The following is a 24,559-nucleotide window of genomic DNA, read 5'->3' as shown; positions in this document are numbered from 1 at the left end:
AAACAGGCAATCAAAATAGCGTCCTTAATAATTGCCAGTCATGCTTTTCTAACACAGAGGGACTTCCTTACGTCGATGCGTCATAGAATTCAAATTCATCCAGCGAATGCCTCATTGCATTTTCTCTGTAGACTCCCTAGATGAATATTACCCAATCGTCCACTTGGTAGGCTAAACTCTGCATTTTAAACATTACTTTGCAGGTGCGTAACAGTGCGAGGAGGACGGGGAGGGAGCAAGGAGTGCGCTGGGACTCGGGAGCGATGCCCCACCGGAGGGAGGGCCATCGAAGCATCTGCGGGGCTCGGACAGAAGGACCGTCCGGAGGGGGCCCAGCCATGGCGGACCGGCCAGGGGGCGGCTGCCTCTCCCTGCTTAAGACCCTCAGCATCCTGCTCTGGGTGCGGTGCAGCGCCGGCGTGTCTCACAGCGAGGAGGGAAGGTTTGGGGGTACTTCCCAGGTGTCACCTGCCCCGCTACCAGCACCTATGTTCACCTATTCTGCCACCCAGCAGCTCACCTACCGCCGACCCTAATGGCCCCACTGCCCTGCTTACAGCCGGCCTTATTACCAGTTCCTCCTGCATCCCGCCCCTCTCACCAGCCCTGCTTACAGCAATCTCCCCTCACCTGCCCCGCTTACACGTTGACCCTTTCACCTGCCATGCTTATAACCACCTCCTCTCCCCTGCCTACAACAATCGGCCCCTCTCCACTGCTTTGAACCACATCCTCTCACCTGTCCTGCTTACAACAATCGACCCCTCTCGCCAGCCCTGCTTCTAACTACCTTATCTTGCCTGCTCTGCTTATAATCGGCCCCTCTCCTCTGCCCTGCTTACATCCACCCCCCCCCCCTCCCTGTGTACAACAACCGGCCCCTCTCCTCTGCTTCCAACCACCTTATCTCCCCTGCTTTCAACCACCTCCTCTCCCCTGCCTTCAACAATGGACCTCTCTTCGCTACCCTGCTTATAACCACAACCTCTCACTTGCCCTACTTACAAACGGCACCTCTGCCCTACCCTGCTTACAGCCACCATCTCTCACTTGCCCTGCTTACAAACGGCCCCTCTGCCCTACCCTGCTTGCAACCACCATCTCTCACCTGCCCTGCTTACAAACGGCCCCTCACCTCTGCTGACCTGACACCCACCCCCCTCGGGATGGCGCAGCCCTGCTTCCCAGCCAACGGCTCTTGCGCCTCATCCTCTCGGCATCACTCAGAGGCGCAGCGACCACTGGTGCAGCAGGTGCAGTGGCACCGGGTCCCAAGCGGCGCATTAAACCCTGACAATTGCTCATTTTACTCCCGCCCCAGCAGTCGCAGGGCCCGTTTTCCATGTTTGCACCAGAGCCCGGGGCATAATCTCTACGGTACTTACCTGCACCAATACATTACCAGACTCGCCTCGCCTCCAAAGTGGACACCCCTCTCTTAAGCCAGCCAGTGCGCGTCGTGACTCGACGTCACAAGGTGCCAGTGGGTCAAGTAATGCCCTTTGGGGCAGTTAGGGTACCTTTAAAGCTGCACTGAACGAACGAGTACATTTGTTTAAATTAACAAGTGTGCAATTTTAATTTTGCACCCGTGTTTAACACGTACAAAAAAACCTTTAATCTATAGGATAGGTAGAGACAGGTTTTTTACACAAGCTGGCGATGTTTAAAAATCTCACAGACAGTCTCGCCCCACACTCCATCCCTCGCCCCACACTCCATCCCTCGCCCCACAGTCCATCCCTCGCCCCACACTCTATCCCTCTCCCCACACTCCATCTCTTGCCCCACACTCCATCCCTTGCCCCACACTCCATCCCTTGCCCCACACTCCATCCCTCACACACCCTCTATCTCTCTCTCACACACCCTCTATCTCTCTCTCTCTCGCCTTCCCTCTATCCCTCTCTCGCCCTCCCTCTATCTATCTTTTGCCCTCCCTCTATCTATCTTTCGCCCTCCCTCTATCTCTCTCTCGCCTTCCCTCTATCCCTCTCTCGCCCTCCCTCTATCTATCTTTTGCCCTCCCTCTATCTTTCTCCCTCCCTCTATCTCTCTCTCGCCCTCCCTCTATCTCTCTCTCGCCCTCCCTCTATCTCTCTCTCGCCCTCCCTCTATCTCTCTCTCGCCCTCCCTCTATCTCTCTCTCGCCCTCCCTCTATCTCTCTCTCGCCCTCCCTCTATCTTTCTCTCCCCCTCCCTCTATCTCTCTCTCGCCCTCCCTCTATCTATCTTTCGCCCTCCCTCTATCTATCTTTCGCCCTCCCTCTATTTATCTTTCGCCCTTCCTCTATCTATCTATCTATCGCCCTCACTATCTCTTCTATCACCACAGCATCACTCGGCACCACCACAGCACCATTCAGGGGCACCACAACATCACTATGCGCTACCAAAATGCTTATAAGTACAAAAGTAACTTGCAATAATATTATAATATAATATTATTGCCAACATTGCTTAATATTTTGCAACAGCTATCAGCTTGCAAATCATCTTTATACACCAATACAGACTTTGCAAAAAATTTAATGCAACACATTGTCATATACAATGGCTATAACTCAAACTTCTCTCTCTCGCCCTCCCTCTATCTCTCTCTCGCCCTCCCTCTATCTTTCTCTCGCCCTCCCTCTATCTCTCTCTCGCCCTCCCTCTATCTTTCTCTCGCCCTCCCTCTATCTCTCTCTCGCCCTCCCTCTATCTCTCTCTCGCCCTCCCTCTATCTATCTCGCTCTCGCCCTCCCTCTATCTCTCTCTCGCCCTCCCTCTATCTATCTTTCGCCCTCCCTCTATCTATCTTTCGCCCTTCCTCTATCTATCTTTCGCCCTTCCTCTATCTATCTATCTATCGCCCTCACGATCTATCCTATCACCACAGCATCACTCAGGGGCACCACAACATCACTATGCGCTACCAAAATGCTTATAAGTACAACAGTAACTTGCAATATTATTATAATATAATATTATTGCCAACATTGCTTAATATTTTGCAACAGCTATCATCTTGCAAATCATCTTTATACACCAGTACAGACTTTGCTAAAAATTTAATGCAACACATTGTCATATACAATGGCTATAACTCAAACCTTAATGCTGCGAGACCTATTGCATTGCAAATGCTTGTTTCAATAGCCTTCCGGCCCATTAGGGAGAGGAGCAAAGTGTTCCAGAACGCCACTGATGTCCTCAAGGACTCTAAGACCTTGTCCACATTTGGGCATAGCTGCAGGGATCTGGTATGCACCACTTTGATCCATAAGTATCTAAACTGCACCAGTTCCCAAGGTAAGCCCAAGACCAGCAATAAATCCTTTGGTGTGCCTACAGGAGAGGCAAGTGGGAATATTAAAGACTTATTGCGGTTCAGATAAAGGCCTGTGATGTCTCCAAAGTCATCAAGAGGCTGCAATAGCTGTGGCAAGGCAACACTGGGGGAAGAGATATAAAATAAGGTGTCGTCGACATCTAGTGATATGACATACCAGACGTCGCCAATTTGCAAGCCCCAGTTCCGAAGTTCCCAGCATGCCTATATGGCCAATGGCTCTATCGCCAGTGGAATGGACAGGTGTGGTGCAGCGGCCAGGACAGCTGACTTCGGAGCACAGGATACATGGTTCGATCCCCGGCTCCGGCGGCAGCTCAGCACCATGTGACTCTGGGCAATAGCTCACTTAATTTCTACGACGGCCCCCAGCGCCTTGCGACCCATAATGGTGAGTAGTTTACACTTTACAAATACGGATTTACATTTTCAATGCAAATAGAAGCTGGTATAGTGGGTATCTCTGGCATGTTCCCCTCCAAGTATCCATGCATCCGAGCGGTAATGCCCAACCCTCACCCGCGCACTCAGTTCTGTGTAGAGGAGTCAAACCCATCTGCTATCTAGGGCCGAAATCCATAATCTGCAGCACCAGGACCAGATGTGGCACACACTATCATTGTGAGGGGCCTATACTTTGTTGGGTCAATGGCATCACCTCCCAGTTTAAGGAGCATATAGATCTCACCAGCTCAAAAACTTTAAGTTCTTCTGCTCTGCATGATGAGTGGAGTAGTTGACAAAGCTAAATCCACACCCAAACTGAAGTAACTTGCCAATGCTTCTTTGCACATCTGTTTGACCACTCATAATAACACAGAGCAGACCAGCATAGGGTTTAAGATGAGAAACAGTTTTTATAAAATCAGCCTGGATTGGAGCTGAATGTCGGACCGCTCCAAAATACATAAGGGATACCTAAGACATTCTGAAATTTGAGTATCATCTTCTGTGATACAAATAGTGCCAGTGCTATCTTCTGGGGTGTTCCTTCATTTGCATGGGGGCGTAGCCCCGATGCTAATGAGGGAAATAATTTGCCAGTGCACCTTTGTTTTACTATGGACACATGCAGAGGCAAATAAGCATTTAGAAGATGAATTCACTGTGAGCTACAAATAAGAGTGTGCCTCTCGATGGAGTCCCCTGCCTGGGGGAAAGAGATTCAAATGGACCCCCATGACATCCCCTCACAGGTGAGCACAGAAACATCCTTGATGAAGGATATCTGCTCCTCTTTAGAGGTCAGGCAGTTGATACCTGCAAGAAAGACAGAACAGCTGCTTTAAAACTACTGGTCCACCGTTGACTTATGTGGTTCCCCAATTTCCCCTACACACTTGTGTCCCTGGAAGGACTGAGGTTCATGGACATTTTTTCGTGATGTCAGTAAAGGCTTAATAACGGTGACCCTGTGAAATGCGGCTGCCCGAGGCCACGCAGTGGCCATCAGGAGGGCGGCCCCTTAGACACTGAGGGCTTCCCCCCACCCCTCTCTAGCCTCTCTTCTCCCCCGGGCAGGCATAGTCCCGAGGGGAGCTAGGAGGAGCTGGGTGGTCACGTCCGGTGCGGCAGGCAGGGCGAGGGGTACTTAAGCCCCCCTCGCCATTTTCTCTGCCTCTTTGCCGCACCGGACGCGTCGCAGTGTCCTCGTGGGGGGACACACATTTTCTCCGGACGTCGCGCGTACTACTTTGGGACACACTTTTTCCCTCACCTCTGGCCGCCGTCCAGAGGTCCGGTCTTGCGTCGAGGTGATGAGTTTTCCGACGTGCGACTGTTTGCTTCTCCTGCGGTGAGTGGGGTGATTTAGGTGGGTCGCGTTCCCACAGAGAAGCATTTGTTGGCAAGTTTCTTTGTCCGGGGGCATGTGGGGTCACTTGTGCAGGCTCGGGCAGGTAACCCCCTCCTCCTCGTCTGTCACCCTCCTCGTCCCTCGGTGTCTTCGTTAACGTCTCCCTCCATGGCTACTATTACTCCCAGGTCTCATATTTCTGTGTGTACATTCGAGGCGCTTAATTATTCTCTCCTACCGCGTCCTTGCCTCGGAAGATGCATGTAAAAAAGCAAAGCTTTGAGTCTGATTTATTTCTAGGTTATGCACAGTGTGTTTAGGGAGGCAGCAGGGTGAACAGAAGACAAACACGCGCGCATGAACCGTGAGATGAATCTAACAATCATTCATGGCGCCCATCCCCAGGCCTCTGTGAGCATAAGATGTTTTTACATCGTATGAGTGCTAGGTTGGCTTGCGAGGCAGCTGGTCGCGGCTGAGCCCCTACCCCATATCAGTTGGCGGGGGGGGGAGGTCTGTGCTTATCTGCCAGCCTGCGGGCACGCTAAAGGATCGGCTTGGCTGCCCGCAATTTTTTCATAGGCGACCTCTTCCCAGACCCTCCGGGCCCAGGAGTCCTTCTTACGCACTTCTGCAGCCTAGCAGTGCCTCGGGACCCCCCCCCCCTATAGCCGCCTGTTTTGGGGTTTGGCGGTGGCCATCTTTAGGGGCACCATTGTCAGGCCGCGTGGGTCTGGGCGCCCAAGCGGCCATTTTAGGGGGCAGCTGGCCCTTCGGGCAAAGGGGGAGGTGCGTGGGTTCGTGGCCATCTTGGGCAGCGTTTGTCCATGTCCACCAGTATTGCAGGGGCTGGCGTGGTACGGGGTACACCGCCTCCGCACCCTTTACACTCTTCCTCCGTTGTGCCATGGTGTTTCTCCCTGCATTTCCCACTATTCTTGCATCTCCCGATGTCGCCTTTCGGCGGAGACGGTTGTGTCGGGCCTGGTCATGAGTTGCGCTGGCCTACGACCCACCCCCTCTAAGGGCTCTAGCGTGTTCCCATCGGGGCTCTCGCCTGGTACGTGTGTGCGCTTCGCGTCTGTGTGGCCTTTTTATGGGGCGTGTTTCATGCGTTAGGGGGACAGGGTCGATTAGCCCTTGCAGTCCTCGGTGCGGGCTGTTTCAGGGAACCATGCAGTGTGGGTCCGCCACCCCCCCTCCTCTCCTCGGGGTTCACTGCATGCGGCATGGGTTCGACTCCCGCCATCGCGAGGCAGGATGGTATTACAAGTCTCTATATTACCTGATAATCACAGCGTCTGATTTTCCACTACGGCGGAGGTGTTGAGCGGCCTGTGGGCTGCTCCTGTCCGGCGTCCCCGGGCTCGTCCCCCCCCCTCGCCTGGCATGCGGCGCCCTGGGATGTTTGTTTGGCTCCACTCTTGCGCCGCGCTGCCGTGAGGGCGACCACTGGTTCTTTAGGCCTCGGGCTAGCTGTACCAGTCCCTTTGAGGCGCCCCATCTTCGGTGTGAATTGCTTTGGTAGCGTTCGCTTAGCATGCGAGAGGTAGCGTTTTCGACTCCCGCATTCTTTAATTATAGAACTTTCCCGGTCTGCTCCCCTCGGGTCTGTGATCTCGTGTGGCCTCAGTTATCGCCACCCGCCGGGCCTGCTGCACCCGGGAGACAGACTGGCCCCACTAGAGCACCCGGCCTCAGAATTGGAGCGCTGTTTCGAGCTCCGCTCTCCGCGCCAAACGCCCGGTGTCTCTGGGCATTCTCCCTTTCCTGCGTCTTGTCGCGTGTGTCTTGGCTCGACTTGGTCCGCTTTCAGCCTGACAAGCCGGGCTATGTAGGCATTTTTCTGGGTTCAGAGAGCGCTGTCCTGTTGAGCGGGGGGGGCTATGCATGTGAGTGGTGCTGCCTTCGATATCGCTTAATTTAGTGCTGACGGATTAGCTGCTTCTCCCGACTGGTCACCCGTCCTCCTCGGCAGTCGCAGGTGGGCAGGATGTGCCATGCACTGGGGTGCGTGCACAGGAATGGAATGGCACTGCAAGTTTGTGGTCTAGTTTCGAGACCGCAACCTAGTAGGGTAGGTTGCAGCAAGCTCATTATTACGCTCTGCGTCCCGTGATGGGGTATAGAAGTTGGTTGATGTTTATTTGGCCATTGCCTGAACTTGTGAGTATACCGGTTCTTGTTTACTAGGTGCTGGAGCATGCTTGGTGGTACTCGCTGCCGGGTATTTTGTTCACAGGTAGGGCCAGCTCCAGTCAGTTCTCAGGCCCGCGAACAGCCTTGTTCAGCACACCAAATGTCTGGCCAGTTGGCAGACCGGTTAGGGCGCCCGTCCTTGGGAGCAGGGTTCGAGCCTAGTTCAGCGCCTTCTGTCCTGTGCCTCTGGGCATTACAATCTTGTCGCCCCATGCCCACATTTGACCACATCTGTTGCTCGCTTGTTCTCATCAAGGACTACAGGTAGCGCTTTCTTCTCCTTTCATCTAAAGACGTGCACATGTGTCTGTGGTTAACGTTCATGCTAGGCTTCTGGCCTTATACGCGCAGCAAGCGCTCCTAGTAAATCTCATAATAAATTTCCGTTGTAGAAACTCCCTGAGCGGTGTGGTCATCCGTGCGGCAAGGTTTTTCGATTAGGTTCTCCGCTTTTCGCTACGACTTGATGCTCCCTCGGCTGGAAGCACAGACATTGGATTCTATTGTGGTGCCTCCGGTTTACATCACTAGCTACCCCTCAGCCGTTTATTTATAGTTTTATGTATGCCTTTATATAGCGCAGACTTTACCGGTAGGCGTCAGAGCGCTTTAATATAGGAACAGTAACGTCACAGGAGGAGAAATTTACAATGGAATAAATTGCAATGCTGTGTCACAAGTGAAGAGTGGCATGTGTATGTTACACAAAAGTACCAAGCACAGGTGGGTGTTAGAGCGCTGCATAGGAGAACCAGCCCATTTAATACAAGCCATGTTTACTGCTTCCCTCTTGCTGCCGGGCAGGAGCTGCAGCCACGTTTATTTAATTGTGTTTTATATAGCGCTAACATTGCCAGTAGGTGTCAAAGCGCATCACATAGAACCAGTTGCATTCGGTGAATTTAGTCTACATAATGCGAGAATAGATAGAAACAGCCAGACTTGCTTAGGAACAGGAGGCGAGTGGAAGCGTTTCTACTTACACAAACTATGCCCTGCTATTGTGGTTTGTGTACACCTTACATAGCTAACCTAGTTGCCGGTAGATAAGTGACATATGTGGGCAAATGTTTCAGGGTATATCTAACTTGCCATTACAAGTGGTTATGTGACTTATGGGAAAGTTACATATGCTTTTTCTACTAGAAGAGGTATAAGTGCATTACATGTCAGAAAGTTTCCACTCAACTAATTTCGTAAGCTGCGGTGGATGCAAGCACTGGGTTTCAAAATAGCAGTTGTAAAGTCGTCTTAGTTGCATGCCACGTTCCACAGTATTGACCATGGGGCTGGAGGTAGGCATGGCTTGCCTCACCCTACTCTTACGAGTAGGTACTTTGCACATTCTAGTTTTCGTACCTGACAAGCAGTTTTGGCCTTGGTGGCGTGGGGGGCATTGCCGGCCCTACTGCATTGCTGAGAATTGGTATTGGCATCAAGGGGGGCAGGGCGCTGGGGTACCGCCCGAACTCACCATTCAATATTTGCGTAGCGCAAAATTGCGGCTGAGTGATCTTTTATCAGCACACCACCACTCATTAAGCCATTAGTCGGGGCTTATAGGTATGACATTTTGGCAGCAATTCTGACGGGGTGTCCTTTGGGCGTCTATGCTAGCGTTTTTAATATTACCAGCCCATGTTTGCGGCTGTAATGTCAGAGATTCCGCAAGTATGCGGCACGCTAGGCTAGCCCCCAGTTTTGTCATCCGTGTCCCTGCATCTTCCTGTATTTTAGTTGTTGCCGCAGCAGTTAACCACAGGCGTCAGGCGCGTTCTTTGAACAGAACGGTTATTTGGGAGCACCATTGAACACCTTCTTATAGCATACGCTACGTTACATGGAACATAATGATATGCACGACCAAATATGACAAGCAGGAGGTAAAGTGCTTTTCAGAAGGAGATAGTGACATGTGGACAGGTTCTAGAGTCAAAGTACAAATAGGGGTACGAGGCTGCATTACAGGCAGACTGTCGCACTTGTGCAAGTCCGGGAAGCATACAGTGTAAGAGACTGCAAACTGGTTCCCTAGTTTAGCAGGCTCCTGGCTATACTATTTCAGGCATGTGTAGGTAGGGCATGGTATAGCATAAGCATTGCAAATTCATGCCTGCCAGTCTTCACTAGATTCAGGCATGCCCATGCCACACTCGCTGGCGGAGGGCTAGTTATTTTGCGGCTGCAAGCGATCCGGGGAATAGCTGGTTTCACACCTAGGGTCACTTGGGCAGCACGTCCGGGGAGCCTATAACTAGGGCAAGATAAGAGATGACCGCCCGGCAGTCCTTGGGGCATGTCCTTTTGACAGGTACTAGTGGGTAGTACGTGTATACAGTTGGCTATTTTCCTTAGCATAGGTAATAGCGGGCTATGGGTTGCAGCCCTGCTAGGGCTTGCAGGAGTGCTATGCCTCGATGTACTGCCTGTCTATTTGTGTTCAAGCTTTGCATGGCTAGGCTCTGCTATTGTCTTCCCCGTCATGTTGCTGGGGTTTAACGCCGGGGCACAATAAATTGCACAAGTACACCATTCATGAATAGAAGCCCACCTGCGCCATTCTAGGGGCGGGGGGCCCTTCCTTTTCCACGCCTAGTGTTGCGGGGTACCCACTTGTCTCTTGATAACGTTTAACCTCACTGGGTGAGAAAGCCTGCCCGAACTTACTTATGTGTGGCAGGGCCCGTCACTGCCATTCCAGCAGTTAGTGCACCGGCGCTCTAGTTTCAGGTTGGTGGCTCCTGGTGCGTGGCACAGTCTTTCAATTTCAGGCACAACACTGTCTGGCTTTTAGGACTGGGGGCCCCCCCTTGCCAGCCGTTGGCTTTATTTGGCTAGATATGTCAGGCGCAGGCTTGTTGCCACCCTCTGAGCGCATGGGAGCGTTTGGGGAACTTTTTAAGTATGGAGTACTGACCGGTAATCGAGCCTCTGTCGGGTGGGGGGCAGTGTTGGCCCTGCCTGTTGCCCTGCATGAATAGTAGTCAGGGTGGCCCGTACTCAGCAGCACCCTTTTCCCGGGCTTTGAGCTCTCCTCCCTGACCGAATTTGTCAGCTGGTCTACATAGGCTTGCACAGCTTAGGAGCCCTTGAATCCAAGGCATCTTTGAGGCAGCTAAATTGCAAAGGGACTAACGAGATAAGCGGCATCCCTGTACTCCAGGTATCACGCTCTGCATTGTTTTAACATGTCTTTCTCTTTGTTATGTTAGTTGGAGAGGCCGGCCAACGGCAGCCAACATGCTGGTATGGGCTTCCGCTGCCGGGTCCCCCTGGGGATCGACATGGCTCCCTGGGGTAATTCCCATGTACATACTACCTAGGGCGGACAGGCTCCATAGAAATTTAGAAGTTGTGTTCATTCTTAAGCTGATGGTGATGGGCACAATTCGGCCCTCTAAGCTGTGGTATGGCGAAGGCTAGAATTGCGAGGTGAATAGTGTGCAATTTTAAGCCTAATTTTCCGATAGACACGAAGTAAGAACGCTATGGCATCCGAACGACAAAGACCAGCATCAGCCTGTCAACCGCCATTCTGTAATGTGCTGCAAAATATGGAAAATATTGCATATAGTTATGTAATTTCCTTAGTTTTCCAACCATAACTTATTTAGTTATCGGAGAGATGGACAGGTCTGGATGGAGGCTCGTTCCTGATGATGGTGATCTGACAGTTAATCCATGGAGTAGCTGGGACAGCGAGCCCGGTAGCTTACCCTACAGCTTTTCATTCTTTTATTTCGTTCTGAAGTGCTCTGACAGTTGTGTTTATGGGTATTCAGGATATAAATAGCACTAGGTTGATGATGGCAGAAACCTGGCAGAAATGTCATGTTTTGGCAGAGTTGTGCACGTGTGGCGGATGTCCCGGCGAGGGCACATGGGCAGAGCTCAGTTTATGGGCGCCTCAACGGATTTTCAGTCAGCGGTTAGCAATCCGTGTAGTGCCCGTACTGTACAAGTAGCCTGACCTCTGTTGTGTGGGGAGCGCACGAGCTCTTTAACCCACGGCACATTATGCAATAAGGTACAAAGAGTTTAATGTGGAAAGCGGCACTCAGTACTCCAGGATACACGCGCCGCATTGTCTTCATATTTCAGAAGATGTGTTCATTCTTAAGCATTAGTAATGGGCACGATTCGGTTCGCCATGCAGTGGTAAGGCTGAAGGCCAGAAGTGCGAGGTGAACAGTGTGCAAGTGAGCCTATTATCTCAGGGACTAAGGAGTATGAAAGCAATGTCATCCTAACGATAAAGACCAGCTCCAGTCTGTCAACTTGCCATTTTGAATGTGCTGCAAAAATAAGAATATTTTCTTTCTGAAAGTCAGGTTATTTATCTCTTTTCCATCTTTATACTTATGTTAGTTTCTGAGAGATGGAGCAGCTGGGACAGCGGGTTTTTAGCTTACCCTACATGTTTTCTTTCAGTAATAGCGAAGTGCTTTCTCTCATAATAGAACTTCCAACAGTATGCCCCCTTTTATTGGATGCTCACAATGCACTAATAATCAGTTAGACTTTACGGTCAATTACTGGTCTGAGGCTGTGCCTCTTGGTTGCCATTGGGATGGCTGTGCGTAAGCAAGTTTAAGCTACAATAGTATAAAAACGTGTTAGTATTCCGTATTAGGGACACTGCTAACTGAGAAAGTTAATTGCAAGACATAAGGACAAAGGTTGCAGGTAGGAAGGAAGCTAAGTAGTGGGGGGCCCGGGCGGCGACGGTTGCCGCCGGCCGGGCTGTGGCGGAGTTACAGGGCAATCCGGAAGCAGAGAAGTTCAGTACTGGACCTCAGCGGGCACATAGGGGTGCCAGAGCCTAAGACCTGGGGCCTCATGGGAGGTTCCGGGAACACGTGTCGGCGCCCCATTCGTCCTTCGGGCGGTTGTGGGCCTGTGCAACCGGGGGTTTGCCTAGTACGCCCCGCAAGTGGCGTGAGTATTATGTTTACCATAAGGGGCAGCACATGGTGGTTCGCCACGGTGCTGCCTGGCTCATCAGGCGGGCAGGTGGCGAGAATGCGGCCTGCCCTTGGATTGCCCGTAAGATAACCCACTATGATTACATAACGTTGTAATGTAATAAAATAAACCTGCAGCAATTTATTCCCAATGTAACACTGGTGTCTAGTGTGCTATTTGCGGGATACATGCTAAGTGTGGGGTGGGGGGTCCTGTTGCCCTGAAGTGTCTATGCGGCTGCCCGAGGCCACGCAGTGGCCATCAGGAGGGAGGCCCCTTAGACACTGAGGGCTTCCCACCGCCCCTCTCTAGCCTCTCTTCTACCCCGGGCAGGCGGAGTCCCGAGGGGAGCTAGGAGGAGCTGAGTGGTCACGTCCGGTGCGGCAGGCAGGGCGAGGGGTACTTAAGCCCCCCTCGCCATTTTCTCTGCCTCTTTGCCGCACCGGACGCGTCGCAGTGTCCTCGTGGGGGGGTACACATTTTCCCTTCCGACCTCTCACCCTGTGTGTCAGCTTGTGGAGGACAGTTTGAACGTTTTAATGTTCTAATTTTCGTTGCAGGCGGAGTAACAGGGCAATCCAGAAGCAGAGAAGTTCAGCACTGGACCTCAGCGGGCACATAGGGGTGCCAGAGCCTAAGACCTGGGGCCTCATGGGAGGTTACGGGAACACGTGTCGGCGCCCCATTCGTCCTTCAGGCGGTTGTGAGCCTGTGCAACCGGGGGTTTGCCTAGTACGCCCCGCAAGGGGCGTGAGTATTATGTTTACCATAAGGGGCAGCACATGGTGGTTCGCCACGGTGCTGCCTGGCTCATCAGGCGGGCAGGTGGCGAGAATGCGGCCTGCCCTTGGATTTGCCCGTAAGATAACCCACTATGATTACATACCATTGTAATGTAATAAAATAAACCTGCAGCAGTTTATTCCCAATGTAACACTGGTGTCTAGTGTGTTATTTGCGGGATGCATGCTAAGTGTGGGGTGGGGGGTCCTGTTGCCCTGAAGTGTCTATAAAGTTTCATGAACTAGAGTGCTGATTACTTAAACGACTAGGCATGAACGTCAGTCAATTCACTAAAAGGCCGGGGGTAACGGAAGTGACATCACACGCCATTTGACCTTTCCGTTCTCACACACACATGCTTAGACATACACAGGAACACATATGCACACACACTCATATAAACATACTCTCACATGCACACACCATACATTTAAAAGCACTTTTTACTTACCTCTGCTGCCAACGAGGGTCATATATCCCAGCTATTTGTAGTGCATTTTTTATTACACTAATAGTAAATAATACAATATATTTTTCACTATTAGTATAATTTAAAAAAATTGCGGAAAACAAGGAAATTGGAGTCCCAAGCAGTCACACGCACTGCTTTTACTACCTTTAAGGCCAGGGGTCGCAAATGCAGTATTAGGCGTTGCAAGGGAGAAGCCAGTGATTGCAATTGTGATGCCTGGCGACCCCTAAATGATGTCCAGGCGGCTAGGCCAACTACCCTCATGGGAATATGTAAGATGGCCGCCAAGTTAACGTGATGACAGAACACAGAATCACGCATGGGTTACATACAATCCATGAGTCGATTCAGGGGTGAAGAACAGTAAGCGTTTGTGTTAGCAGTAGCCTTCACGAACATGAACAGTTTACTTGTCACTTTCAGAGTATTGGGGAGTAGACGTGATGAATGCGTTGGGTGGCTCTAGATTTGGTACCCGTGCTCACTGTGCCATGGGACTCAGGCTATTCAGCATTACCAAAGCCTAATGTTGCTAGTATTCATCTGGACGAGACCTGGTCTGACATTTGCGACTGAATAGCTCCTGTTTGATCCGAGGCTGCTTTCCATATGGCTGGCTTAGTGGCAAAAATGATGGACTGGAATGGGGACCGAGCAAGGCGAGTACAGGTTTGCATACATGGGTGTGGAATTAATAATCCTATATCATATCATACCTATATATGCCTACTTTCAAATTCCTTTGGTATTGGATATTGTGATAATGATATTTTTGTAGTTAGATGTGTTTTTTACTCATTTTTCATACAAACAGCCGAGCAATTGCTAGAGATTGAGATCTAATCAAGCATTTCACCCAACACGTTGTTGTTTGTTGCAGGTACTATCGACTCTCCTGAGCACTAGACTTAACGACCTGTGAAAACACATGGTTAGTGGTAAAAATGTATAACCGGGGCGTGGCCAAGATGGCGTCGGAGTAAGACGCTTTTTCAGGTCCCTCCGGCGCCGATCCTAACATAGCGGCTTACTGCAGGGTCTCACTGGCGCAGATTGGCCCCAGACCAAGAGCGGAGGTCGGCGAAGTGCCGCGGTGTGGTCCGGTTCCATCGGCGGAGCGCTGAGCCGCTCGTGGCTGTTGCTGGCACGGGGTGTCTGAGAGGCCTGGGGATCCCCGGGCTCGGGTGATCGGAGGGCCGGCCGGAAGCTCGTTGAGGAGCGGCAGAGGAGAGTGGCTCGTCCGGACCCAACCGAGGTCCGCTCCATACGCCGGCTGCCTGAGACGGGGTCTGTGTTCAGCGGAGGGCGGCGCGGCCTGTCGGGCCCCGGGGAGCTTGGTTTGCCCTGCAGGTGGTGTGGAGAGGCCTGCGAGCAGTGGGGACGTGGATCCCGAGGTGCCGGACAGACCCGGACGCTGCAAGCTTCTGCGACGCGCTGTGTGGCCCGGACGCGATTGAAGGTGCTGCACCCTGCATTGGAGGGGGGAGTGGGTGCTAGCAGTGCCCACAGCCCGAGCTTGGTGCTGCACCCTGCATTGAGGAGGGAGTGAGGGTGAGAGGCGCCCGCAGCCCGGCTGGGTGGTCGCGGTTGGGACAGTCCTGACCCCCTGCGGAGCGGAGGAGCCCGGAGTGCGGCGGTCCGCGAGGGCCCGGGGAGACTGAGCGACGGATTACTGTGCATGGGCATCTGGAGGGCCTTATGGGCCACGCGCCCCTACCGTGCATCTAGATAGTGCGGGCCCCGACCACTGGAGGAGATCTGGAGCGGGGCTAGAGGAGAGGCTGGGAGCGCACGCCTGGTGGTCTGGAGGTGACCGGGACGAGGGCGGGACGACGCCATTTTGTCTGGCTTTCTTGGCCGTTTTGAAGCTTCGCGCCGGCTCCTGGTTAGCTGGTATCTGTGTTGCCCCACTGCACCCTTCCCTCTGGGACTTGCCATTGGAGGCCCCAACTTGCATTTGAGTGTGGCTTTCGAGTGCTGCCCGGCATCATGTCTAACCAAGCTCGCAAGGGACGTGTGGTGAAGGACGGAGCGTCTAAATCTTCGCAGCAGCCGGCCTCCCCGGGTCCCAGTGGCTCGCCAAGAGTGTCTGATGATGAAGCCCCGGCTACCAAGGCTTTTATGTCCGAACTTTTTGCTTCCATCAAAGAAGATATCTCTGAGCTGCGGGCGCAGCTAGCATCTGACCTCCGGGAAGTACGGCGGGATGTCGACGGGATTGGCGAGAGAGTCGCGACTCTGGAGGACCATGACTTAAGCACGGCCAATGATGTCCATTTGCTCCAACAGGATGTTCTCCGCCTCACGGAACAAAATTTGGACTTGCAGGCGCACGCGGAAGACCTTGAAAACCGTTCCCGCCGGAACAACATCCGCGTCAAGGCGGTGCCGTGGGATGGCGAGGCTGGAGACCTGCGAGGCTACATACAGGCACTGTTCCTGCAGGTCCTGGACGAGGAGGACGTGAAGGACGTCCAAATGGATAGAGTCCATCGAGTTGGTTTGCCCAGGAGAGGGGGGGGGCCGCCTCCGGACATCCTTGTCTGCGTCCATGATTTCCAGGTAAAGGAGCGCATCCTTCGTAAAGCCAGAGCTATCGCATCCTTGCAGTTTAGGGGCCATCACCCTCAGCTCTTCCAGGACTTGGCGGCCTCTACGCTTCAGAAACGGCGGGATTTTCGCCCGGTGACTGCCTTCCTGAGGGACAGTAACATCGCATATTCTTGGGGTCACCCCTTCAGGATCATCTTCCGGTGGCAGAATCGACTGGTGCAGCTGCGCTCCCTTCAGGAGGCGAAGGATCTCTTGGGTCTGCCTGACACTACGCCGTCCCAGGGTGCGGCTGCTTCCACATCTCGGCGGCGCCACCGCTCATCATCCTGGCACAGAGTGGGGTCCTCCCCAGATCGGGGACGTCCGGACCGCAGTTCCAGTCTGCTAGAAAGGGGGAATGCTGTGGCCTCGGTTGCCTCAGCGACGCAGCCGGAATCGCAGGCCAGCTCGGGAGCGGCATGACAGTGCATTGAGTGAGGAGGATCGGCGCTGGAGGGGGCATTGGCCCCCTGGTCTGGGAGAATGGAGGTACTTTTGGAGGAGACTCCCCGGACCGTGACCTTGGGAGGAACCGAGTTGGTCTCCCTATTCTGTCCCTGGAGCGGACTGATCTCCGTGAACTTTGGACTGATGAGTATTATCATTCTTCTTGTTCTGGGTTTTTGGTATTTTTGTATGTTGTTATTCCCTTGTGTGGGGGGGGAGTTGGGGTGGGGAGGATTGGTGGTGGGGTATGCCTGATGAGTGCGTGACATGTTCCTTCCTCTTGCAGAGATACTCCTTGGCTTCCGTGCTGTTGCCTCCTCTTGGGCTCGGCGGAGGTTCTGGTTCTGTATTTACTGTGGGGTTTCTTGGCGTGGATCCCTTGGAGTTGCAGGGGGGGTTGAGGGATGGTTTGCAGGAGGGGTTGTCGATTTGGCCCTTGAAGATGCTGTTTCTGCTCAATTGCCTCTGTCATGATGTGTTTGTTCGCTGGTGGAGGGTGGGCCCCGGTTCGTCAGTAGCCTCCCAATGGGATTTCATGGGCGGACTCTCGGCTGGGCCTCTATCTTGGGGGGGTTCTGGGTGTGGGTGGAGCTCCGGGCACGATGGTTTCAGAGGGCTTGGGGGTTCTTTTTTACAATGCCTGTTAGTATAGGAACTTGGAACGTTAAGGGTCTCAATTCGCCCCAGAAGCGGCAGAAAGTGTGGAAGTATGTGCTGGATCACCAGCTGGATATTGTGGGGCTTCAAGAGACGCATTTGGCACGCAGGGACGAGCTGCGCCTCAAGCATAAGGCGTATCCCCTTATATATAGATCCTCTGCATCAACGAAACATAGGGGGGTGGCCCTTCTCTTTCGAGCTGCTTTGCACTTCCAGCCCATGGAGGTGCGTACTGATAGGGATGGCCGGTGGCTGATGGTGAAAGGGCTTGTTCAAGGGCAGCTATGTTCATTTGTAGTGGTGTACCTTCCAAATGCCGGTCAGAATAAGTTTCTCCAGGACTTGTTGCAGAAGGTGGGGGACTTTGCTGATGGCCGTTTGTTCCTCCTGGGGGACTTCAACTTGGTGTGGGACAAGACGGTGGATAGCTCGGGGTCTCATAGGACTGGAGCGGGGGTCTTCTCAGACTCTTCGCGGCAGACGGTGGGGGAGCTGGGACTGATTGATGGCTGGCGCTTTTATCACCCCTCTGCCAGGGATTACACTTACTTCTCTCACGTACATCACTCCTACTCACGCCTGGACCACATTTTTCTTAGTCAGGCCCTTAAGGGAGATGTCCTAGACTCCACCATACTTCCGCTTTCGGTGTCGGACCACAGCTTGTTGGTGCTTAGCCTCCGTTGGTCGTCGGCTGGGGGTGGGCAGAGAAAATGGTACTTCCCGGCTTCGGTGATCCGGGATGACGCCTCCAACAAAGCCCTGCGGATAGCCATTAGGGAATTTTTTGAGCTTAATCCTGCATCTGACACGTCGGTCGCTAACACTTGGGATGCCTTTAAGGCCTCCATTCGGGGCACATGCTTGGGCCTCAATGCACGTCTAAATAAGGAGCGGCGTAAGGACCGGGAGGCTCTGGAGGAAGAAGTGTCCCGCCTCGAACGGGCTCACAAGCTTAATCCCTCAAGGATAACCCTCCGACCGTTGACTGCGGTGCGAGGGAAGCTGCGAGCTCATTATAATAACAGGGCTGAGCTGACAATGCTGAGACTGGGGCGGCAATCTTACTCCGGTGGGAATAAGGTTGGGCGGCACTTGGCACGTCAACTTCGAGATAAGAGGGAGCGCGAGTATATTGGGGGAATACGGGATGAGGCGGGGGTGGTGCAACACAAGGACGAGGTGAAGGCGTCTATCTTTGGACGCTTCTATGCGGGCCTGTATAAGGGTGACAGCCTAGCCGTGGAAGAACAGAGGGAGTACCTGGGGCGATTGCCCCTTCCGCGAGTTTCCACCGAGTGGAATGAGCGGCTGGACGCACCGATTACCAGGGAGGAGGTCCTCGAGGCCATCAAGGGCCTGAAGTTACACAAAGCGCCGGGCCTGATGGCTACATGGCGGTTTTCTGTAAGTCTTACGCCTCGGAATTGTGCGACTTCCTCACTTCTCTTTTTAATGATATGGCCGTATCCGGCTCCTCGGTCGTCTCCTTGGCGGAGGCGGTTATCACGGTCCTGCCGAAACCCGGGAAAGATCTTGCCCAGTGTGCGTCGTTCCACCCCATAGCACTGCTTAATGTTGACGCTAAATTGTATTCCGCGATCCTGGCGCATAGACTGCAGGATCTGTTACCGGCACTCATACATCCGGATCAATCCGGTTTCATTAAGGGTCGTCAGACCCACGATAATACTCGCAGAGTGGTTCACTTGATAGAAAAGGCCGACAGGTTCCGCATTCCAGCGGTGCTAGTGGGGTTGGACGCCGAAAAGGCTTTCGACAGAGTTGATTGGGGTTTCCTCTTTAACACACTGACTGCCTTTGGGTTTTCTGACAAATTCCTCACTATGGTCCAGGCCAACTTTAGCGGCCCGAGGTCTAGAGTAACAGTGAACGGACATGTGTCGGAGTTTTTCCCGCACTCCAGGGGCACCAGACAGGGGTGCCCCCTTTCCCCGCTCCTGTTTGCGCTCAGTATTGAACCTCTGGCGTTGGCGGTGCGAGAGCATGAGGGGATCCGGGGTATTCCTTTCACAGGAGAGCAACACAAAATCACGCTCTTCGCGGATGATATCTTATTATCAATAACGGAGCCGGAGCGCTCCCTGCCGTGCCTTCGGGAGGCCCTGCTGGCCTATGAGGCGGTAGCGGGCTTCAAAGTCAACTATGGCAAGTCCCATGTCCTGAATCTAACTCTCTCTCAGGAGGAGGTGGAACGAGTGAAGCTCTTGACCCCTTTGGCTTGGGCGGATGGCTCACTGGTCTACTTGGGGGTTCACCTAACCCCGACGATCGGGGGGCTGTTTTCAGCTAATTTTCCGCCGCTGTTTGCGAAGACTCGGATTGAGCTGGAGAAGTGGAAACCCAAATTTATATCTTGGCTGGGCAGAATACATGCTGTTAAGATGGTTCTCCTCCCCAAATACTTATATTTATTTCAAGCTCTACCCATCCCTCTTCATACCGACTTTTTTCGGCGCCTTCGGACCCAGATACTGCGCTTTGTGTGGCAGGGGGGCCGGGCACGATTTGCATTTACGGTGCTGCGGCAGCCCAAATCTGAGGGGGGCTTGGGACTTCCTGATTTGCCGCTTTACTATAAAGCGGCGCAATTGAGAGTGCTGGTGGAGTGGTCGCAGCAATCGTCCGAGAAACATTGGCTGCATATGGACCGGAGTGTGGCAGGCAGATCGGTCTGGGACCTGGCGTGGAAGCCCCGGAAGGACCGTCCGCTGAACGCCTACATTAGTACTCCTACGGGTACCACATTGAAGGTCTGGGACTCCTTGGCTGCAGATGAGAGATGGACTACCTTCCCATCGCCTTTTACGCCCATACACTTCAATCCAGCTTTCCCGCCGGCACTTCGGGAAGGGATCTTTGATGCTTGGAGGGAGGGAGGTTGCCGGGCGCTGACCCATCTGTTTCATGGGCGGGTTCCCCTTACCTTTGCTAACTGTATGAGGGACTACGGGCTTACCGACGCTGAACGGTTCCATCACTTACAATTGCATCACTGGGCCACCACGCCTGGGGTGATGGAGGCAGCGACGCGGCCTCCGTCGCCTTTCGAGGCGTTCCTATTGCGATCGACTGTCATGAGGGGTGCCATCTCCTTCCTATACCAGCTCCTACTTAAATCGGCGGTGACGCCTAGGCATCGCTACATGGGCCTATGGGAGGATTTGTTGGGGAGAGACGTCTCAGATACGGAATGGTCGGCCTTGTGGCGGGACGTGTCGAAGTTTAATCACTCGCTTCACTTGCGGGAGGCTCATCTTAAGACACTTACGCAATGGTATATGTGCCCGTCCCGGCTTCACCGCATTTATCCGTCCGCGTCTGACCTATGCTGGAGGGGATGCGGGCTACTTGGGGACTTCCGCCACATCTGGTGGGACTGCCCGGTGATTAGGCCGTTTTGGGAGGAGATCCTTTCGCATATCAGGGACATCCTTCATTATCCTGTAAAGGATGATATTGCCTTTGTTCTGCTGGGACTGCGTGACCCTGGCCTGGAGCATCAGACCCGGGCCGACAAGAAGATTCTGTGGCTATGCCTGGGCGCTGCCAAGCTTACGCTGGCGGCTGCCTGGAAACGAAGGGAGGCTCCGGCAATATCTCTGTGGCATGCCCGACTATGGAAGCTTCTAAGTATGGAAAGGATGGCGGACATCTTCCTAGGTAAATTCGAGAATTTCCAGTTCCAATGGGGCCCGTTAGTTGACTTCCTATCCAAAGGTCTGCCCTCAGCTGTGTGTCCGGCTTCCTTGAGGTCGCTGCATCTCTTTCAGGTATAGGTTGGGGGAGGAGAGTGTTTGTATGTCTGTTTGGGCCACCACCATGTGGGGGGTGGGGGGAAAGGGGGGGGGGGGGACTTGTTATTTTCTTGTTCTGGTCATTCTGGGAGTTTACTGCTTATTGCTGGGTCCGTAGCTGTATGGTTGTGCTGTACGGAGCATTGGATTGGGGATTTCTTCCCTTGGCACCCGCCTCGAACGATTTTGCTGCTGGCTTCGCTGGACTGTTGGTGCTGTGGCTATGCTCACGAGGCACGGACTTATTATGCCATCAGTAGAGGTCCTGCTCATGATTTAGTGCCCTTGCAAGGCGGACTATGTAATGCTTAAGATGACCTTTATTTGTGTTCTTGGTTGTACTTAAACTGCAAAATAAAACCTTTTACAAAAAAAAAAAAAAATGTATAACCGACTGTGCCATTCCCAGAAAAAAATGTACTGTGAAGACATAGGAACAACAGAATGCAAGTGACTGTTGTTCACGTTGTTTTTTATACTATTGTTAGCACGAAATGTGCCCTCTTATCGAAAATTGGCATGAGAATGCATTTTATGCTAAAATGTAGCAACAAATGACAGTATTGCATTTTGCGTGATTACAAATAATTTTGCTGAAATTCTGCATAATTATGTAAGCAAATTACACAATATTTGCAACCCCCTAACTATCAGGCACCAAAGGATTATGACGGGGGCTGTTGCAGCAGGGTCGACTCCGTAATGGCAGCGTAGTGAAGACCCCTGCTAAAAGATTAAAAATAAAATGATTATAAAAGCAATTTATTATCATTTTATTTTTGCAGTCTGACAACTGACTAAGTGAATCTTCAACGGGGCATGGCCAGGCAATCCTGGTTTACAGGCATGGCAAGGGGGAGTGATTGGCAATTTTATGTGTGCATTTCAGTTTGGCCGGCTGTCTTAGTCTGGCTAAACACTTCGCAGAAATTGCACTGATAGAAAGGACTTCGAAGGCCATGCGGAAAATCTAAAACTCAAATTAAAAAACAGGGGCTATCCTAATAGAATAATAAAACAAGCCTATAAAAGAGCCAAATATTATCACCGGGAGGCGCTTTTTGAAGACAATCACCGACAGAAATCTAATATGGACAAAATAGTGTTTGTCTTGAATTATTCTATAGCTAGCAACAAGATAAAAAACATTATAAACAGAAATTGGAGCTTTCTGCAGGATGCAAATAAGGCCACAGTAGAAAAACCTTTATTCTCCTACGGGAGAAATAAAACCATTAGGAATAGGTTGGTAAAAACATACAGAGAAAAGGGAGGAGCACACCAGATGAGCATAGACACCAATAGCAGAGTAGTAGGAACATATCCCTGTAGTTCATGCACTAACTGTAAATCAGTCATTTCAGGCCAAAAAATTGAACTGAACGAGGGAACGCACATGGTACAAGGAATGTTCAATTGTAAATAAAAAAATGTAATATATTTGATTCTATGCCCATGCGGCAAAGGATACATAGGAGAGACAATGAGAGAAATACGGGTCTGTTTAAATGAACATAGATCAGCTCTAAGGACCAATAAAATCAATGCACCGCTTACTGAACACTGGTCACAACATAAACATCAAGTGGAGGACCTGAGATGGTGCATCCTAGAGCGAATCACCTTATCTAAAAGAGGGGGCGATTTAGAGAAGAAACGGAAGACAAGAGAGCAATTCTTCATGTGCAAGTTCAATACATATACATATGGCCTGAACAGCCGTGTAGAATGGGAACGACTGTACAGATAAAGATTTATAGATGTACAACTTAAAGGAGAACTGAATTTAAGTCACGGGAAATTGGACATGTAAGTTCTGTAAAAGATCTTGCACATGGTCCTATAAAAGTAATATGAAGCAGAGGGAATGGAAATGTAAATTAGAGTGATATTCTGAGATTGGGTAAATAGTAAAAATAAGCCATAAAGAAAAAAATGTAGACATTAACGAAACCCATTAACGAAACCCAAGATGGCGGCCCGAGAGAATCGGTAATTAAAATAAAAAAAACGACTCGGAATGCAAAAATAATAGTGGGAGTACATAAACTAAATTTAACTTGGTATTTATAAAAAAGCAATGAGATACTCCTGTGTGCATCATAAAAGAATAGATGATAGAAGGTTTCCCCATACACGCGATAATCCATTACAAGATGGCGCAGCGTAGAGTCCTGAGATTAGATTGGAAGCTGATTTAAACCAACACGTGATTGACACGTGGTTATGCGAGCGTAAAACGTAAAAACGCCGGTTCTGGCCCTCTCAGGTCGTTTGGTCCAAACAGAACGGTTGTCTTTTCTGAAGAGCCATGGAATGTTTGAGGTAAGCGGTCCCCGGGGAACACACAGCAACATTTTGAATAGTGAAGGAGGGTGAGCGCATATATAGTGTAGAGGAACATTAACTAACGGGAGGTGACTACTCACAGTGACAGCGCTCCATAGGATAAAACACAGCTGGTATATTAACTCTAACACTCGCAGAGCGATGTTTTTGATAAGTCAAGGAAATTAGAAAAATCTACATTTAAACTTGAGCATTTGAAAACAAAGAGGAATGTAAGGTTTATCAACAGGGATTTATCAACAATAATATGTTAATCGGCAGCGATATTATAAGTGGGATAAATAGAAGAAACGCTGATACCTGTGAATCAATAGAATAAAGGTAACGCTTAGCATAAATGCGATATGTCCCCACAGATTACAACACGTGGATAATTGAAAAAAACACGGAAAAAAAGACAAAGTGGCAAAAATAACTAAGCAAGGAAAGGACAATTGAAAGGTAAGCGCCCTCCAACCACTATACATAGGCATAGTAATAAGGTGTAGGGATAATGTTGCTTATAACTCTGTATTGTTTCACAGAAAGTATAATGTTCGAAGAAATAATACTCAGCAAGAAACACTGACCTGCAATTGAAAATAAAGACTACTAGGCAGGAACTGCAGAACTGAATACAATAACCTCCCAAAAATTTAAGGGTGAGTTTTAATACTCCAAAAACCGATACATTTATTGAATTATTTACCAGGACAACACTAAATAACAATGTTCTGTCCTCTCCAGAGATCGATTGATATAAATACACAATTGTGTCCGACAGACCCATGATACGGCGGAAACGGCAGAGGTCTTTAAAGGTATGAAATATTAAAACTTTACGGATTGGGTCTTTTTTACGAAGGGAGGAACAAAATCCCATGTTTTTCTGGATAACTTAAGTAATTCTATCCAAGGCCCTGATAAATAGGCACAGCCTAAAGAATGTATGTAAGCTCAAGTGTGGGAATGGTTTTTAAATTAAGGATGAATGATGTACATCTGAAAACCCTATAAAATTAAACAATAGGTGGGACCACAAATAGCATGAACTATGAAATAAGGGATGGTGCTCTTGAGAAGAAATGTATATAATGCACTGAACATTATGATTAAGCCTGTATTTGTATGTTGATACTTGTTCTTTTATTCACAGATTGTTGTGT

The 24,559-nt window shown here is 51.1% G+C and overlaps 1 long non-coding RNA gene across 1 annotated transcript; it reads left to right on the top strand.

Annotated features, from left to right (window-relative positions):
• Window positions 1-14,348: 14,348 nt before the first annotated feature.
• LOC144753973 (uncharacterized) lies at window positions 14,349-24,055 on the top strand. Its single transcript, XR_013594621.1, has 3 exons — window positions 14,349-14,479; window positions 23,771-23,855; window positions 23,939-24,055. It is a non-coding gene; the product is annotated as an uncharacterized LOC144753973 (long non-coding RNA).
• Window positions 24,056-24,559: the final 504 nt, after the last annotated feature.

This window comes from Lissotriton helveticus, chromosome 5_1 (assembly GCF_964261635.1).
Source record: "Lissotriton helveticus chromosome 5_1, aLisHel1.1, whole genome shotgun sequence".
NCBI classification, from domain to species: Eukaryota; Metazoa; Chordata; class Amphibia; order Caudata; family Salamandridae; genus Lissotriton; species Lissotriton helveticus.
This window is presented reverse-complemented; position numbering and strand designations above follow the sequence as displayed.